Source organism: Stenella coeruleoalba (genome assembly GCF_951394435.1).
Source record: "Stenella coeruleoalba genome assembly, chromosome: 10".
Taxonomy (NCBI): Eukaryota; Metazoa; Chordata; class Mammalia; order Artiodactyla; family Delphinidae; genus Stenella; species Stenella coeruleoalba.
The window spans coordinates 71,889,833-71,910,190 of record NC_137156.1 but is presented as its reverse complement, the minus strand read 5'-3'; the positions used below and the strand labels follow the sequence as shown (position 1 = coordinate 71,910,190).

Below are 20,358 nucleotides of genomic sequence, written 5' to 3'. Positions count from 1 at the left end.
AACAAGTCCTTCAAGTGATTCTGAAGAAGGTGGTCTACAGAGAACACTGAGCCTCTTATCTTCTAGATGAATGAAATGGAGACCAGGGAGGGAGGAGACCTGCCCAGAGTGTTCTTCTGGTTAATGAGTATGCCAGGACTAGAATGAAGTTCGCCTTCGACCACTCCAGTGTTATTTCCATGATTCCATGCTAGAATAGCTTAGGACCCAGAATGAATCTGCCCTAAACCTCAGTGCCTTATTCCACTGAGCCCTTTGCCTTTTTACCCACACATTAGGTTAATTGTGGAGGCCCAGAAACATACCTGTACATTCATTAGGTATGCAGAACCAGGTACTTAAACTTAGAGTTTAAATCATAGCTCCAATATTTACAAACTGTGTGACCCTGAGATAGTTATTTGTAAAATATAGCAGGGAGCATGTCAAATAATGTGGTCCCAGTAAATAGTATCTATAATTAATGCCATCTTAAAACATGGTGCTAAAGATACATTCTTCATTCGACTAGAGGGATATTCTCAAAGTGCAGTCCCCTACAATAGGATCACCAGGAAGTGCTTATTTAAAACAGATTTCTAGTGAATCAGAATCTCTGGGGTAAAACCCAGAAGTCTGCATTAATAAGCAAGCACCCCAAGTTCTTCCTCTACATATAAACTTTTGAGAAACACTGGACTAGGGCCATGGACGGAGTGCGTCTTGTCAATGAAAACACGTGTATCAACGAAAACCAGGTAGTGCTGAACACTAACAATTTTCTGCTAACAAGAGGGAAGTGAGTGCCACCTACTGCCTTATTTTTATTTATTTATTTATTTATTATCATTATTTGATTTATTTTCAGGTGTGTTGGGTCTTCATTGCTGTGCATGGGCTTTCTCTAGTTGCAGTGAGCGGGGGGCTACTCTCCGTTACAGTGTGCGGGCTTCTCATTCCAGTGGCTTCTCTTGTAGCAGAGCACAGGGTCCAGGCTCACGGGCTTCTGTAGTTGTAGCACACAGGCTCAGTAGTTGTGGCTCATGGAATCCGGAGCACAGGCTTTGTAGTAGTGGCGCATGGGCTTAGTTGCTTCATGGCCTGTGGGATCTTCCTGGGCCAGGGCTCAAACCCATGTCGCCTGCATCATCAGGCGGATTTTTAACCACTGCACCACCAGGGAAGTTCTGTGCATTAATTTTGTATCCTGCAACCTTACCAAAGCCATTGATTAGTTCTTGTAGTTTTCTGGTGGCATCTTTAGGATTTTCTATGTATAGTATCATGCCACTGGCAAACGGTGACAGTTTTACTACTTCTTTACCAATTTGTATTCGTTTTATTTCTTTTTCTTCTCTGATTGCTGTGGCTAGAACTACTAATACCATGTTGAATAATAGTGGCAAGAGTGGACATCCTTGTCTTGTTCCTGATCTTAGAGGAAATGCTTTCAGTTTTTCACCATTGAGAATGATATTTGCTGTGCGTTTGTTGTATATAGTTTTTATTATGTTGAGGTAGGTTCCCTCTATGCACACTTTCTGGAGACTTTTATCATAAATGGGTGTTGAATTGTGTCAAAAGCTTCTTCTGTATCTATTGAGACGATCATAGGGTTTTTATTCTTTAATTTGTTCATATGGTGTATCACACTGATTGTTTTGCATTTACTGAAGAATCCCTGGGATAAATCCCACTTGATCATGGTGTATGATCCTTTTAATGTGTTGTCGGGTTCTGTTTGCTAGTATTTTGTTGAGGATTTTTGCATCTATGTTCATCAGTGATATTGGTCTGTAATTTTCTTTTTTGTGATATCTTTGTCTGGTTTGGGTATCAGGGTGATGGTGGCCTTGTAGAACAAGTTTGGGAGTGTTCTTCCCTCTGTAATTTTTTGGAAGAGTTTGAGAAGGATAGGTGTTAACCCTTCTCTAAATGTTTGATAGAGTTCACCTGTGAAGCCGTCTGGTCCTGGACTTTTGTTTGTTGGAAGATTTTTAATTGCAGTTTCAATTTCATTACCTGTGATTGGTCGGTTTATATTTTCTAATTCTTCCTGGTTCAATCTTGGAAGGTTGTAGTTTTCCAAAAATTTGTCCATTTCTTCCAGGTTGTTCATTTTATTGGCATAGAGTTGTAGTAGTCTCTTAGGATGCTTTGTATTTCTGCAGTGTCTGTTGTAACTTCTTCTTTTTCATTCCTAATTCTATTGATTTGCATCCTCTCCCTTTTTTTCTTGATGAATCTGGCTAAAGGTTTGTCGATTTTGTTTATCTTCTCAGTGAACCAGCTTTTAGTTTTATTGATCTTTGGTATTGCTTTCTTTGTTTCTGTTTCATTTATTTCTGCTCTGATCTTTGTGATTTCTTTCCTTCTACTAACTTTAGGTTTTCTTTGTTCTTCTTTTTCTAGTTGCTTTAGGTGTAAGGTTACATGGTTTATTTGAGATTTTTCTTGTTTCTTGAGGTGAGCTTGAATTGCTATGAACTTCCCTCTTAGAACTGCTTTTGCTGCATCCCATAGGTTTCGGATTTTGTGTTTTTGTTGTCATTTGTCTCTAGGTATTTTTTTGATTTCCTCTTTGGTTTCTTCAGTGATCACTTGGTTATTTAGCAGCACACTGTTGAGCCTCCATGTATTTGTGTTTTTTACTGTTTTTGTCTTGTAACTCATTTCTAATCTCATGGTGTTGTGGCTGGAAAAGATGCTTGATATGATTTCAGTTTTCTTAAATTTTCCAAGGCTTGATTTGTGATCCAAGATGTGGTCTATTCTGGAGAACGTTCCATGTGCACTTGAGAAGAAAGTGTATTTTTCCGCTTTCAGGTGGAATGTCCTAAACATATCAATTATTTTAGAGTGCAAGGCTGAGACTGGTTCAATTCCTCTCTCCGTAATTGAATTCACTCTGAAAAATGAATCAATCCTAAACTAGACAGCCAAGCAATAGTAAACATTATTGGTAAGAGACATAAAAATAGTCATTATTTAAGCAAAATAAAACATTCTAAGTTAAATGATTTTTGGAGTTTTAGATTAATATATCTAATAAACTCCTGTAGTTTCAAGTTACTACTAAAACAGTAAAGGAAAATATAATCTGTCGTCCACTGGCCTATGCCAACAGTGAAAGGAAAAACTGAACTACAGAATACCCTAAAATACTACACTGAAACAATGTGCAGGGATGCTCTCCTCTACCACCCCCTCCCCCAGTTCCAGGAGAGAAATCAAGTGAAATAATAAGGACAAGCTTTTTTGTCCTATAACTTTCTACTCAAGTCCAGTATCAAAACTACCACTTGCAGGGCACAAGCTAGAAAGCTAACATTGCCTTCAAACAGCACTCAAAAAAGCCTTCTGAATTATATAGTGTGTCACTACATTTAAAGCTGACTTCTCCTTCCTAGTTGCCAATGCAAAAAATATACCCAGAGGCTCAAGAGAGATGGGCAGAGCTTTATAAATATTCATGTAAAACTAGCAGTTGTACTTCATATTTCAGTAATTCAATGACAAATCATAAAAAGCGTCTGTCTTTAATTTTTGTTGGTTTTAGGAAATAAATGGTAAAATATATACACTTTGGAGTCTTAATACTCCCATCATAGAGTGTGAATGATGGTCCAGTTGCAAAGCTCCTGGATATACTCTTTGGCATGGGCGACTGCTGTCTTTGGTGCCTCAGGTGGAGGTGGAGGGCCTTCCACCAACTTCACAAAATTATGGCAAAAAACCTTCTCCATAATTCCAAAGCAACCTCTGCCGTGGTGCTGGATGCATTTCAGGTACTGGCCTAGCCCTGAGGTGGACTCAGCTATATATAAATTGGATCTGAATTCCACACTGTGTGTGGTCTCTCACTGACATATCTTGTACTTCTAAGAGAACCTCTTTAATTATCTGGGCCCCTTTTTTGTCACTGAATTCCAGCTGAGCCAGAGCCTGGTCAGCGGACATTCCTTGTATCAGTTTTGCCAAATACCACATCTTGTCTTTGCTGTACTTTGTCTTCGAGAATGGTAGACTTCCCCAAGGCCAGCTTCCCCCTCAGATTCTACATCCATAATGCACCCAGATGATCCATTATTACTGCCACCATCCTTCTCCCTCTCTCTTCGGAAGCCTCCGAGTGTAGTGTCTTTCTTTGTCTCTTGTAATAGTCTTTATTTTAAAGTCTATTTTGTCTGATGTGAGAATTGCTACTCCAGATTTCTTTTCATTTCCATTGCATGGAATATGTTTTTCCATCCCCTCACTTTCAGTCTGTATGCATCCCTAGGTCTGAAGTGTGTCTCTTGTAGAGAGCATATATACAGGTCTTGTTTTTGTATCCATTCATCCAGTCTTTGTCTTTTGGTTGCAGTATTTAATCCATTTACATTTAAGGTAGTTATCGATATGTATGTTCCTATTACCATTTTCTTAATTTTTTTAATAAAGAAATTAGATATTTTTATTTTTTTAATTTATTTAGTTTTTTGGCCACGCCACACAGCTTGCAGGATCTTAGTCCCCTGATCACGTATCTAACCTGTGCCCCCTGAAGTGGAAGCATGAAGCCCTAACCACTGTACCACCAGAGAATTCCCTAGATATTTCTTTTAACATCTTTATTGGAGTATAACTGCTTTACAATGGTGTGTTAGTTTCTGCTTTATAACAAAGTGAATCAGTTATACATATACATATGTGCCCATATCTCTTCCCTTTTGCGTCTCCCTCCCTCCCACCCTCCCTATCTCACCACTCTAGGTGGTCACAAACCACCGAGCTGATCTCCCTGTGCTATGCAGCTGCTTCCCACTAGCTATCTGTTTTATGTTTGGTAGTGTTATATGTCCATGCCACTCTCTCACTTTGTCACCATTTACCCTTCCCCCTCCCCACATCCTCAAGTCCATTCTCTAGTAGGTCTGCGTCTTTATTCCTGTCTTACCCCTAGGTTCTTCATGACCTTTTTTTTTTCTTAGATTCCATATATACGTGTTAACATGCAGTATTTGTTTTTCTCTTTCTGACTTACTTCACTCTGTATGACAGACCCTGGGTCCATCCACCTCGCTACACATAACTCAGTTTCATTTCTTTTTATGGCTGAGTAATATTCCATTGTATATATGTGCCACAACTTCTTTATCCTTTCATCTGTTGGTGGACACTTAGTTTGTTTCCATGTCTTGGCTGTTGTAAATAGAGCTGCAATGAACATTTTGGTACATGACTCTTTTTCAATTATGGTTTTCTCAGGGTATATGCCCAGTAGTGGGATTGCTGGGCCGTATGGTAATTCTATTTTTAGTTTTTTAAGGAACCTCCATACTGTTCTCCATAGTGGCTGTATCAATTTGCATTCCCACCAACAGTGCAAGAGTGTTTCCTTTTCTCCACACCCTCTCCAGCATTTACTGTTTCTAGATTTTTTGATGTTGGCCATTCTGACCAGTGTGAAGTGATATCTCATTGTAGTTTCCACTGTTTTTGGTGTCTGCCCCCAGTGGGTAAGGTTAGTTCAGTGGGTTGTGTAGGCTTCCTGGTGGAGGGGACTGGTGCCTGTGTTCTGATGGATGAGGCTGGATCTTGTCTTTCTGGTGGGTAGGACTGCATCCAGTGGTGTGTTTTGGGGTGTCTGTGACCTTATTATGATTTTAGGCAGCCTCTCTGGTAATGGGTGGGGTTGTGTTCCTGTCTTGCTAGTTGTTTGGCATAGGATGTCCAGCACTGTAGTTTGCTGGTTGGTGAGTGGAACTGGATCTTAGCGTTGAGATGGAGATCCCTGAGAGAGCTTTCGCCATTTGATATTACATGGAGCCAGGAGGTCTCTGATGGACCAGTGTCCTGAACTTGGCACTCCCACGTCAGAGACACAGGTCTGACACCCAGTCAGAGCACCAAGTCCCTGTCAGGCACACAGCTCAGAAAAAAAGGGATGAAAAAGAAAGAAAGAAACATAAAATAAAATAAAGTTATTAAAATAAAAAATTATTTAAAATAAAAAAATGAAAGTAATTAGAAAAAGAAAGAAGAGAGCAACCAAACCAAAAAACAAATCCACCAATGATAGCAAGTGCTAAAAACTATACTAAGAAGAAAAAAAAAAATGGACAGACAGAACCCTGAGACAAGTGGTAAAAACAAAGCTATACAGACAAAACCCACAAAGAAGCATACACATACACACTCACAAAAAGAGAAAAAGGAAAAATATATATATATATCTATATATAAAAAGGAAAAAAATGGAAAAGAACCACCAAATCAATAAACAAATCTCCCAATGATAATAAACTCTAAATACTGAACTGAGATAAACATAAAACCAGAAACAAACTAGATGCAGAAAGCTAGACCCCAGTCTACAGTTGCTCCCAATATCCACCGCCTCAATTTTGGGATGATTCATTGTCTATTCAGGTATTCCAGAGATGCAGCGTACATGAAGTTGATTGTGGAGATTTAATCCTCTGCTCCTGAGGGTGCTGGGAGAGATTTCCCTTTCTCTTCTTTGTACGCACAGCTCCCGGGGTTCAGCTTTGGATTTGGCCCTGCCTCTGCGTGTAGGTCGCCGGAGGGAGTCTGTTCTTCGCTCAGATAGGACGGGGTTGAAGTAGCAGCTGATTAGGGGACTCTGGCTCACTCAGGCCGGGGTGAGGGAGGGGTACGGAATGCGGGGTAAGCCTGCGGCGGCAGAGGCCAGCGTGATGTTACAACAGGCTGAGGCACACCGTCTGTTCTCGCAGGGAAGTTGTCCCTGGATCATGGGACCCTGGCAGTGGCAGGCTGCAAAGGCTTCTGGGTGGGTTGGGGTGGATAGTGACCTGTGCTTGCACACAGGTTTCTTGGTGGCTGCAGCAGCAGCCTTGGCGTTTCATGCCCATCTCTGGTGTCCACGCTGATAGCCGCGGCTTGCGCCCATCTCTGGAGCTCGTTTAGGCGGTGCTCTGAATCCCCTCCCCTTACGCACTCCGAAACAATGGTCTCTTGCCTCTTAGGCAGTTGCAGACTTTTTCCTGGACTCCTTCCCGGCTAACTGTGGTGCACTGGCCCCCTTCAGGCTGTGTTCACGCAGCCAACCCCAGTCCTCTCCCTGGGATCTGACCTCCGAAGCTGGAGCCTCAGCTCCCAGCCCCCACTGTCCCCGGTGGATGAGCAGACAAGCCTCTCAGGCTGGTGAGTGCTGGTCGGCACCAATCCTCTGTGCAGGAATCTCTCCACTTTGCCCTCTGCACCCCTGTTGCTGCGCTCTTCTCCGTGGCTCTGAAGCTTCCCCACCACCACCCCCCGTCTCCACCAGTGAAGGGGCTTCCTAGTGTGTGGAAACTTTTCCTCCTTCACAGCTCCCTCCCAGAGGTGCAGGTCCCATCCCTATTCTTCTGTCTCTCTTTTTCCTTTTTTCTTTTGCCCTACCCAGGTATGTGTGTAGTTTCTTGCCTTTTGGGAATTCTGAGGTCTTCTGCCAGCGTTCAGTAGGTGTTCTGTAGGAGTTGTTCCACATGTAGATGGATTTCTGATGTATTTGTGGGGAGGAAGGCGATCTCCATATCTTACTCCTCCACCATCTTGAAGGTCCCCCCCTTGGCTTATAATTCTTTATACTTTTAGAAGTTCTTTTGGTGTAGATCTGCTGGTGATAAACTCTTCAATTTTTGTTTCTCTGAAAATGTTTTTATTTCACCCTCATTCTTGAATCAACTGGTTTCAGGTAGAAAGTTGTTTTCTCTCAACCATATATTGTTTCACTAACTTCAAGGTTCTGCTGTTGCTGTGGAAACATGTGCTATCTGGCTAATTATAAGTGACTAGCTTTCCTCTGTGATTGTTTTTACTCTTGCTACAATGTACGGATGTAAATTTTATTTTATTTATTCCGCTTCCTATATGTATGAATTCATATCTTTCACTCATTCTGTATAGTTCTCAGCTGTTCTCTCTTCACATACCACCTACCATTTGTGTCTCTCTTTATGGGACTCTAATTACATGTGTGTCTGTCCTCCATATTGCTTAACATCCCAGACTCACTTTCCCTCTTCTAGTCTCTCTGAGCTGTATTCTGGGTTATTTCTCTATTTATTCCTTCCAGTTCACCCATTCTCTCTTCAGTACTCTCTAATCTGTGACTAAACCCATTCATTGAGGTTTTTTTGTTTTTGTTGTTGTTTCTCAGCATATCATTGAGTGATTTTTAAATTTAATTTAATTTATTTTTTATACAGTAGGTTCTTATTAGTTATCTATTTTATACATATTAGTGTATATATGTCAATCCCAATCTCCCAATTCATCCCACCCCTCCCATACCCTGCTTTCCCCTCTTGGTGGCCATACGTTTATTCTCTACATCTGTGTCTGTATTTCTGCCTTGCAAACTAGTTCATCATTGAGTTTTTTAGATTAACAATTATATTTTTTTGTCCTCCAAAGTCCAGAGTTTAGTTTGGATTTTCCAAATCTTCCTAGTCTCTTTTTGCGTGCTTTTTTATTTAATTCTTTTATTTATTTAAGCATTTTATAAACAGCTATTTTATAGTCTATAGTTAATAATTACAATATCTGAAGCCATTATGTATGTATATCTAAATTCACACTTATTCTCAGGTAATTCTGCTGTCTTTCCCTCGTTGATGATTAGTTTCCTTTTATGCTTGGTAATCTTTGTGGATTTATAAATGGCAAATATTAGTGGGAGCCATAAGTGACTAAAATAGAGATTCTTTTCTCCAGAGAAAATTTGTTTTGGCCTCTTCTGGGAGCAAGGGCTGCTACTAATCTAGGACCACTTAGTTCTTTTAATAATCCTGGTTTAATCAGGGCTTTCAGGTTAAGCCCCTCCAACTTGCCACTGGATTAGTCTCCCAGTTGTACAAGTGACCTTGCTGTTTGCTCTCAGAGCAACCCCTGCTATTTATGTGGGCTTTCAGCACACTATTCTGGTTTCAGCTCAGTTTTGGAGTTTTGTTTGTTTATTTTAGTCCTTTAGAGGTTTTCCTTACTTCCCATGAGCCCAACAATGCAATAAAAATTATGTTTTGAAAGGGCCCTTCATAGCATCATAGTCAGCCATGATGCTGGAAGCAGAAGTTTCTTATTTCATATGCCCAATGTGCACACACTATTAATAGAAATAATTTCTAAAAAAACTTTAAATATTTTGTCTGTCAATCTTAATTTTACAATATTGCTGCATTGTAGGTTTTCCAGGATTTTCAGTTTAACCCATCTCCCTAAGATTTTCAAGTGAAATCCCATTACTGATTACCAAGGATATGCAAGATGGTTTACCATTTTTTCTTTTTTTTTTTTTTTTACTTAAAATTTACATTTATTCACATCTTGATATTCAGAGGAGACTTTATTTGAGTTGCTGTATTTTATGTGGAATCCAAGAAAAAGTAGGTTTGGGCCTGAATTACAGAGAAAATTACCTCCCCCTCCCCCCACTTTTTTGTAGCAATTAAGTGCTGCTTCTGAAGATCATATTACTTAAAAAAAAATAGGCTTTTCTTTTTAGAGCAGTTTTAGGTTTACAGCGAAATTGAGTGAAAAGTACAGAAAATTTCCGTATACTCCCTGCCCTCACACATGCATAGCTTCCTCCGTTATCAATACCTCCCACCAGAGTTGTACATTTGCTACAGCTGATGAACTTACATTGACACATCATGATCACCCAGAGTCCATAGTTTACCTTAGGGTCCATTCTTGGTATTGTACACACTTTGGGCTTAGACAAATTTATAATGACATATATCCACCATTAGAGTATCATACTGAGTAGTTGCCCTGTCCTAAAATTCTCTGTGCTCAGCCTATTCATTCCTAGCTCTCCCTAACCCTTGGCAACCACTGATCTTTTCACTGTCTTCATAGTTTTTCCTTTTCTAGAATGTCATATAGTGGAATCATACAGTCTGGGCTTACTTTGTTGTTGTTGTTATATTTAAACATTTATTGAGGATTACTCTGTCTCAGAGTTGGCAACCTTTTTCTTAAAGGACCAGATAGTAAATATTTTAGACTTTCAGGTCTGTTGCAGCTACTCAGTTCTGCTGTTGTAGTGTGAAAGCAGCCATAGAAATACATAAACAAATGAATGTGGCTGTGTTCCATTGGAACTTTGATTACAGAAATAGGCAGTGGGCCCATGAGCTGTAGTTTACTGACACCTGATCTATTCTAAACTCTGGATCATGGGGGGTTTTTTTGTTTTTTTGTTTTTGTTTTTTTGCATATTGAATCTTCACTGATATTCACCAACTTTGTTTCGAAGGTTCTGCCTTCTTACAAGTCCACCAAAGACACAGTGGTCTACTTTCTTTCTCAGAAAAGCCAGGCTTTGCGTGCTTAGGGCTTTTACACATGCAGTTCCCCTTCCTGGAATGCCCTTCCACATGCCCTGTGTCTGCTTCCTCCATTATAGCTTCAGATCATAACCTTAATGCCTCCTGCTCAAGATGATTTCCTTGATTTCCCTCTGTAAAGCCATTTCCCTCCACTTCTCATTGATACTTGCCAAAGAATTCTGTCATTTTGTTTTAGAGCACTGACAGAAATTTGTAACTATGTATTTCCTATGAGGGCAGGATCCATGTATATTCTGACTGTGTATCTAGAGCCCAGCACAGTTCCTGGCAAATAGTAGGTATTCTGGGTAATTGTTTGCCAAATGAATGAAGCAATCCTGTGAAGCAGGTACTGTTACTAGTATCTACCTTTTACAGATGAAGAGACTTAGGTTCCACCAAAGTAAGTAACTTAGCCAAAGTCGTGTAGCTAGTAAGTGTCAGACCCCAGATTCAATCTGAGGTGGGTCTGTCTGATTCCAGGCCCTGTGCTGATCTCCAGTCCCTCTGTGGCCTCTTGGTTTCTTGTTATGTGCAGAGTTGAAGAACAAAGTTGCCCAGATACTCTTGGAGACCTGTCAAGGGAGTAAGAGGTGGGGGGTGGAGAGGTGGGCTTACAGAAGCCTGGTGTTAGTATCAAATGAACTGACTCAAGTTAAATAGGAAAAGGATCAGTTACTTAATTGCAAACAATCTCACTGTTAAGGTACAGCTTTATGATTCAGAGGTCAAAACAGTTTTATGCCAGCAGGATCCCAGTGTTCTTATGGTGGTGAAAGGGAAAGTAAGTAGGAAGGTTCCATTCTCAGTGGAGATCCAGGGCAAAGCAAAGTGCCCCAGCTTATCCAGGAGGTCTGGCAACCATTAAAGAGAAATGACTTCCTAAATTCTAACTGACAGGAGGACTGAATGCATTGTACCATCCAGGAGGCAGAGCCCCCATGCTCAGGGAAATGAATATGGTTTAAAAACTCGTGGGATCTTTCCGGTCTGTCCCAAGCTTGGGAATTCAATGTGGAACACTTTTTTAAAACAACAATTTGAAAGAAAGTTAATGTACTTTTCTTGGGATTTTGTAAAGCTGTATTTTGCTTATTAGTCAGTGGAAAAACCTATATGACTAAAATATGTTTAAATGTAAGCTGGCTAATAGAACAGGCTCAGGGCAGGAAAATAGACCATTTGAAACAAATCAACCATTAATTTCCTATGTATTGCTTAAGAAAAAAGAAAACATTGAAGCAAAGTGAAAATGACATGATGGTCCATTTCAAACATTTGGTATATGTAACATAAATGAATTCTGTGCAGTGATTCTGTGAGTTCAGCCAAACCATGAGAGCCAGCTTTAAGGACTTCATTGATAACCGTGAGTTTAACGCAGTTTTGCAGAATTATGTGTTAATTCTCTGAAAGGCATCAACTGTAAATAAGAATATATTACTTTGTCAAAGAAATAATCCATAAACAGAATAAAACTTGTCTGGGTGTGACACTGACTAGCACTTAACTTATGTAGAAGTGGTTGTTCCCAGAGAGAAATACAAGATACTTATGCTCACACACATGTGTGCGAAAACTATCTGTACTAAAAAAAAGCATATTTTTACATCTTCCTGGATCTTTTACTTTTATGCAGTAAACATAATTCATCATTTTCCAAATAGGAATTGAAGTTACAATAAAGCCCATGTCTTCAAGTGTGTGCGCGCGCACACACACACACACACACACACACACACCATGATTAATAAAAAATAAAAATTGAAAATGAAAGCCTTGAAAACCTGGAGGAAGTAACTCTGCTAACCACAAAGTCCATTCTGATTACTATGATTGGTCATCAAGTTTGGCCCTGAACTCCCTGGCAGGCAGGGCAAAAAGGGAAATGGGATAAATTGTACCATTTTTGTTATTAGAAAGGAGGAAATGGACCAGCTCCTGGAGATAGAGATTTTCCTGGCACCAGATATTAAAAACAGTTTCTTGTGTGTGATTTTCTATAGGAATATTGAACCACATAATGGATAATGCCCTCAACAGCCCTTTCCAGCAAATGCAGATGTGGTTTTCATAGAGCTGTCTCTTGCAACAACCCCCAGTAAAAGCTGGTACCATAACATGAGAGTACTGTTTTTTATTTCCATATTGTAAAAGGTACATGGTTTTGCTTTCAGTACATATTTCAAAGGTATAGAGAGACATTCTAATTTGTTTGCCTATGTTGCAGAGATCTGGAATTATTCCTATACCTAGGCATTTCCCCATGGATTTTTGCTTGGGCATATCACGTATTAAAAGATTTCCAGTCACCACCATCTTCTAAATGTTTTGAAAGTTCTGAGCTAGCACTCAAGTTCTTCTGTTAGTCTGCCTTTCTCTTTATTCATTAATGATGTAGTAAGGTTTTCAATAATTTGGCTAAGTGCAGACAGAGGCCCTAAATTATATGGTTATTCACAGGAAGAATAGTGTTAGCCCTTTCATCACATTCAGTGTAAATTATTTCTGCTTTATCTAGACTTTTCTACTTGTTTTTCATTTTAATGTTTTATTAACAATATTATTTTGTTATCATTATATTTATATAATCAATATGTCAAACTAACATGACTTGTATAACAATCAAAACACAGTTTTTTGGTCTCCTACTACCCCTTTACACATTTACACAGTGAAGGAAACCTTCTTCACGGCAGGCCCAGTATCTTTTCTGCTCACTCTTAGGCAAAAACAGTCCTATAGACACTCTAAGACACAGATATTCTGTAATTGGACTATTCACCTGGGTTTTTGATTAGCAAACAATCAACTGAAATGTACTCAAATGAAGATGTTAAAGATTGGTTAAATCCATTAGCTTAGAAGGGCTAATCGGGTAGTTCTCACCTTTTTGTGTTCACAGCATTCTTTTAAATTCTATTATTATGTGGACATATCCATTTACTGCCCAAGGCTCAGACTTGTAGCACTACCAAGCATGGTTTGCCCATGTCCCAGTAAGACATGAACTTTTGCTGGTGATGACTTGACACTTGCCTTTCCTCTCTTATTTCTTAATTGCCAAAAATGACAATGCACTCTACATGGTATCCCACAACCCATTCAGCTCTCTAGCCTCTGGAAGACTTGGTGGTCCTTAGCAGTACAGAGCCTCATTTGTGGCCAGTGGAGAGCTGCCAAGGACTTGGTTTTGCCTTGTCAGCTTTGGGGGAAATCATATACACTCAATTTGTTAGTTCATCCTATATTTTGGGAAATGATAAATGTGAGAAATTGTCTAAGATTCCAATTTGCATGAAGATGTTGCATTTTATTCAGGTTTCCATTATTGTTGTTATTGGGCATTGTATATTCACGGGTACACTTCCTTGCTGCATCCAGTGGACAACAAATGGAAATCAAAGGAAGTTTCTTCAGCACATGTTTATTGGATGCCTACTGTGAACTGAGCACAGGGGCGGGTGATGGAGTGTGGGGAAAGAGGTTGGTCAGCTCTCTTCATTTTAGGAGCACAATAGCCTAAAGAAGATGTAAACATTTTTCCACAATAAAACTATCTATTAAAAAGATAGTGGATAGCTTAGTACACAGCAACTTTTCAATGTCTAGCTTCAAGAACTAAACAACACCCTCTCCACCCTCTGCCTTCTTGCCTGCTCCCCTTATTAGAAGAGATGGGATTTTCTTTTTTGATTGTCCAGAGTTTTGCTGAGTTAGCAAAGGCAGTGCAATTTGCCCAGTCTTAACCTCAAAGACTGCAAGGGGAGTCAGTGAAATATTGCCCAAGCCCAGCCTTGGGTTAGCCATGAATTATGCATTGTGTATTTAGACTATTCTACTGTTATAGTCTGTTTATCTGTTGACTTCCACCAAGATTTAGGGTTTTGTTGTACTTAATAACTTGCTTTATTTTGTTTGACATGTATTTTATGTCCTCCATGTGCATGGATACATAAGATACACAGTCGTGGGTGAGGGTCTGAAGAGAAAGCCCAGCCCTGGAAGCATAACTTTGAGAACTCTGTGGGAATAATTTTCACATACTTTTTACCCTTACGGAGTGCTAATCAATATGATGAAGAATCCGGGTTTTCCCTGTGAACTACTCCTTGCTTTGCCTCTCTCCAGAAAACAAAACAGTTATTTTTTGGTCCTTAAATTTAAAAGATTCAAAAAATGTTCAGTTTATTCCATATTGACGTTCGGTATTGACCACAACTAAGAATTTCACTGTTTTAGGCCGTATTCTAATTGTTGATTCTTACTCTTTTATTAAGTCCTATATTCAAAATTGTGGTCTGGTTGGGTAATATAGGGTTTGGCATGTCTCACAAAATAAAAACAGCAGTGTGAAGGCACAGATGACACTTGATTTTAGCTTAATCTGGAAAAAAAATCTCAGACATTTCTCCATTTGTGTTTAGGAATTTTGAAGCTGTTAAAGGAGAAAAACAAAGTAAGAACCATACTGAGAGGGTTTGTATTTGATATGGTGCATTACAAGTCTGAGAGAGAGGAATATAGGCATATCTTTTTATGTCTATTTATATTTAGCAATTATTCCTAGACTTTTCAAAGCCTATTTTACTTCCTTGATCATATTTCCTTAATAAATATGATCTTTATTAAAACAGAGATTTCAACGTCTAAAACACTCTCCAAATGGAATTAAGTGTTTACCCAGCCCACAGTTTCATCAACTTCCTCTTCCCACCACAAGTGTTTATGGTATCTAGGATAAAATCTCTTTTCCCCTACTTAGTCACAAAGAATTACATAAATGCCTAAAATAAGGACAATTTACATATGTGTAACTCTCCCCAGTTTTAAGAAGCTCTCTTCGAGTCTCCTAAAGACTCCTGTTGGAGAGAAGAGGAGCAGAGTCAGTAGTCGTACCCCTTCCCCCACCATGCCCCCATACCCAAGGTCACACTCATCAGAAGTGGAGGATTTCATTTTTTTAATTGAACCCAGGTCTTTTGACTCCAGAGTCTGTGCTCTTTGCTAGGCTCGATCTTTCCTTTAAATAGAAAACCAACAATGAAATAGGTGTTCATTGAGTGTTGTATCCCATTTAGTCAAAAAACATTTATCTACTCTGTGCCAGGAATGTGGCAGGCACTGCGGATGCCCACTGACAAACGAGAGACTTCAGTCCTTAGCTTTGCTGAGCTCACAGTCTGGCTGGGAGATGGGCCAGTGTCTCAGGTTGGGTTTCCCCAGAAACAGGCCTTCAGGCAAGGATTTAGGAACAAGTAACTTATCCGGAGGAGGAGAAAGTTGAGATAGTCACTCTCCATCTTTATTCCACCCTTAACTGAGGGACGCTTCCAGAAGCACGAGCTTTTGGTGTACTGGCCTATATGTGCAGGGCAGGCTGAGAAGAAGCCTTCAGGTGGTGTTGCAGGTTTCCACAGTAGGACTCTGTTGGCAAATTCTGTGGTTGTGAATGCTGAGGGGATGAGAGTGAGGCACTGACCAGAACGTCTGCCACAGGGAACCGGACAGCAATTTGTGATTAGTGTGCTGTGGGAGGCTGCAGGGGCACCGTAAGGCCATCAAGGAAACCTTTCCAGAGAAGCCAGCAGTTCCCTGAGACCTGTAAGATAAGCAGAATTAGGCCGGCAAACGCTGGGGTGGAAAGTGTTCTAGGTGAAGGGAGGTATAAGAAGTTCCATGTGGCTAGAGAATGGTGAGAGATGGGCAGGGCAAGGTAAACAGAGGTTGATCCCAAGAGCCCTGAAAGCCACAATAGAGAATTTGGATTTTATCCAGTGGGCAATAGAGAATCATGGAAGGCTTTTCAATGGAGGCATGTCATGATTAAGTTTGCATTGGGGGGAGATCCTTCAGGCTTCATTTCAGAGAACGGAGGGAAGAAGTCACAGTAGGAGTCTAGGAGCCCAGTTCAGAGTATTCTGTGGTAAAATCCAAGCTTGTGAGGCTAAGTCATTGCCTTAAATCTGGGCAATAGAAGAGCCTTTCTTCAGGCTGATGAGTCCCAACAGTGTCAACGCTGGCTGCCAAATCAAATCGTATTGATGCCAGAAGGTCTCCTGGCCTTGTCAAGGGGTACGGATGATGGCTCTGGAACTTCTCTTGCCTTTTTGCATCACCAGTAACCTCATGACCCTCTATGTTTGATCATTTGCTTAAATAGGAAAGGTTTTATTTCCTTTTTCAAAAATGTGGCTAAATTTTTTTAACTCTATCCAGTTTATTATCCCGAGATTACAACCCTGTGCCTTTCTTTTCCAGCGTTCCTTGTGAGTTCTTCTCAGACTAATTGTTTGAAAAAATGATAGCAATTTTACCTGACATAACCCTGCGCAATGCCTTTTTCTTTCTTCTCGCACATAAGTTATTTTCTTTCATTTATACTGAATGTTTTTTCTTTAAACTAAGTTGTATATTAGGCTTATCGTCAGTGTCTCTATAATTTCTCTATGCATCAGTGTTGTTAGAAACTCCTAAGGGGCCTCAAGTCTAACCTGTATAAATCTTACGGAATAGTAGTAAGTACAAAATGTACTGCTCAAGTAAGTTTGGTGCTGTTGACACTTTGTTTTCAGCTTCTCTGACCATAAGGCTCCTGTGGATTTAGAAAGAACATAGCATCCATGGCCCCAAGATGCAGTTAACAAAGACTCTCTTAGGCAGTTCAGGCGGGTTCTTCTGTTTTTCTACTTCTGTTTGCAGGACAATCATGGTGGGTCATAAGTTACAGGACAAAAGTGGGGACGTCTAGTATAAACCACAAATATTACACCTAAGGCTAGTGTTATATTCTAGAGCAATGACAATGAACTATTGTAACCTCCACGACAAAGATAAATCTTACCAACCTGTTGAGTGAAAGAAGCCAGGCACAAAGGAGAAAAGAACATATGATCCCATAAAGTCCAAATAAGCACAACAAATCTATAGTGTTAGAACTCATGACCGTGATTACCCCTGTTAGGAAGTGACTGAGGGAGTGCACAAGAAGGCTTTTGAGTGCTGGTTATGTTCTGTTTCTTGGGATGGGCACTGGATACACACGTATGATCACTTTGTGAAATGCATGGAGTTGTACATTTATGATATGTGAAGTTTTCTGTATGCATGTTATTCTGTAATAAATTAATTTATTTAAAAACAAAACAAAAATGAAAATGGAAACTTCAGGCCTCAGAACTGAACAGAGCTAACTTTCATGGCCGTTTACTCCAGCCTATATATGTTTGATTCTGGGAAACCAAGGCCCAGGGAAGAGGAAGGGTATGTTTAAGGCCTTTGGCCAACTACTCAGCTGTGGAATTGATATGGTGCCCAAAGGGACTTAGCCATTGCTCCTGTCTCTATATCATCCTAACTACTTGATGGGCTTGGTATTTCTAGATGAGAATTGAGGAAGGAGACTGAATTCTTAAGGGAAATAACCTCTAAGATAAAAATTCACAGGACAAAAGGATCAAAATACCTTTGTGTTGCTTTTTGTTTGCTTTGAATTGTCTCCTGTCCTCCCACTGTAGCTAATGATCATGCTGGGGAGAAACAGAGGAGATTTCATGGGCCCTTTCCTAGCACATGGCCTGGACTCAAGATACTTTTTGAAGAGTGTCTCCTGCTGCCCAGTGTTTACGGAACTGTGAGATTGTCAGTGGAGATTCTGGACCATCTTTTAAGGCAGACATGGCTCTTCATCCCAGCTGGAACTGACCTAACCCCTGCCACATTCTCCTTGACTTTCAGTTAAGAGACGGGAGGTAGTAAGACTTCACCTAAACAGTATTTGAAGAAAATGGATTTAACTGGGTCTTAGTTAAGAAACCTCTCTTCTCCCTTCTTCCAGGAAGTTTAATATAGAAGGTTCTGGAAGTGCTGGCTTATTTTGTGTGGTTCACATAATGAAAGGATTGCAAGAATGAATGTGCTCTTGGCGTCGTAGTCAATAATACTGGGGGCTGGGTCAACATCAAAAATCTCCCAGGGTTGGAGAGGTCTCTTTCAGACATAGCTTTCTTATCATAGGTACTAAAAGGTCCTAGGAATCAGAAAGCCTCTGTGTTTCAGAAACTACCATGAGACTTCTTTGGGCTTGAGCTGTGCTCTCGTCTTGAATATTTGATGTTGAGACTCTTTTGAGCCTGTAGGGGTAGTATTGTCAATGTGGACTGGTAAATCTCCAGTGAGTTCTTAGGATTAATAGATATCTGTTTGGGGTCTTTGTAGATTTACTGGCGAGAGGAATGTTTCTTATCTCTCTTGTTCCTATTTCTCATTTAAAATAAAATGAAATATTAGTGAGTAAAAGATCTTATATGAGGTAAAATGCGTAAAAAGTTAATAGTGAAATATTCATGTAAGAAATAATTAAGATGCCAAGTCAGGCCCTGTATCTGAATGGGGATGGCTGAGCTTGGCTAACAACAATAAAAATAGAAGTTATCTTTTAGCAATCAAGCACTGGGCTTTATCTAACGTATGTCTCATAACAACCCTACTGGGTATTAATAGACATGTACTATTCTTATCTCTACTTTACAGATGAAGAAATTGATGCTCAAGGACACTGAGTACCTTGCCTCAGGTCAAGATTGTAATTAAGGGAGGTAGTATTAAAACCAAGTTGTCTCTGACCCCACAGGTCATGTTGCATTCATACGTATCTAGGACAAGGACTCAAAGCATTATATTTTCTTCTGGGAGTGACCTTTCTAAGAGCTGAGTAGATCTTTCCTTTTGGATACAGGCCACGGGCATTTTTCATTATTCACCATCTTGAGGGAGATGCTGCCGTTGTTGTCCTTGGGTAGGACTCATTCAACTCACCCTCCAATCCAGCCACAGCCCAAACCTGGAGCAACATTCCCTCAGACTCTAGCTTAGCGACAGACATTCAGAATGGTAGGCAGGTATTGGTCAAGACTTTGGAGTGTATAAATTTTGGTTCAGATGACTTTTATCGTTCTAAGCCTCAGTTTATTCATCCATAAAATGGGAATAATAATAGTACTTATCCAATGTAATAGACTTACTGGGAAGGCTTAATTAAACATTTATGTAAAATACCTGGCACAGTGCCTGGCTCATAGTTAAGTATGACAAAATTATAAATATGGTTATTTATAATCAGCAGCAGCAGCAGGAGAGCCTTATGCACACACCTACGCTCACAGTCACACACGTGGAATTAATCGTGAGGCCAGACCCTAGCATGAAGAACCAGAGACTGGACTCTCTTGCCCCTCAGGAATGAACTCAATGGGCATGGACCTTGGCACCAAGAAGGCATTTGAATAATTTTCATGACATTGGGTTCAGTGTGTAGAGGGCTCTGTAATTCCTTCCAAAATTCATGGTTAAGCAAGGCTCTGGCTTTCTCTAAAGAACCCCCCTACCTTCCACCATACCACCATTCACACACGTTCCACAGAAGGACAAGACTCGGCTCATTTTTTATCAGATTTGCAAAAGAAAATTATTCCACTGTCTGTGGCATATTGCAAGCTAAATGTGACATAGTATGGAGAGTTTAACTCAAATGATGAAGGAATTAAAATAAATTCCCACATCTAAAACAGATGTACAGGCAGGATCCATACGTGGTAGTCAATTCATGATTTAAGAAAATAAGTGAAAGGATAAATGCACATTTCAAGATCTAAGTCTTTGTTCAATATTTTAAACACATGGTTGATTTCAAAGTCCCTTTAACCACTGAGTTGGAAAGCAAACCACTCAGAAGTAGCTGGCACCTTGGAGGAAAGGATTAGAATTCCTTGTGTCCTTGATATGTTAAAGAAGTGATCAGAAACAATCAGTCTGAATTCAGTTCAATGGGACAGGAGAAAAACAAACTCTGTGAGCAGAAGGTGGTAGAGATCTGGCTTTGCATAGACCCAGTCAAGACAGCCCACTCCAAGTAGAGGCATTGCTGAAAGTCAGGGGCACTTCCAGGCAGCATTAATGAGAAGCTGTGGACTGTACAGGTTTCAGGAGGCATCTCTCACTACCTCTTCATTGGCACAAGGCAGAGCACCCTTCAGTG

General features: G+C 40.1%; 1 protein-coding gene and 1 pseudogene across 6 annotated transcripts in view; one reads left to right on the top strand and one right to left on the bottom strand.

Moving 5' to 3' along the window:
* ERC2 (ELKS/RAB6-interacting/CAST family member 2) overlaps nucleotides 1–20,358 on the top strand; it is an 865,290-nt gene that overhangs the window by 659,262 nt on the left and 185,670 nt on the right. The gene's annotated exons all lie outside the window — the stretch shown is intronic.
* Nucleotides 3,585–3,969, bottom strand: LOC307192736 (large ribosomal subunit protein uL22m-like; annotated as a pseudogene). Its single transcript has one exon. The product of its transcript is annotated as a large ribosomal subunit protein uL22m-like (transcript).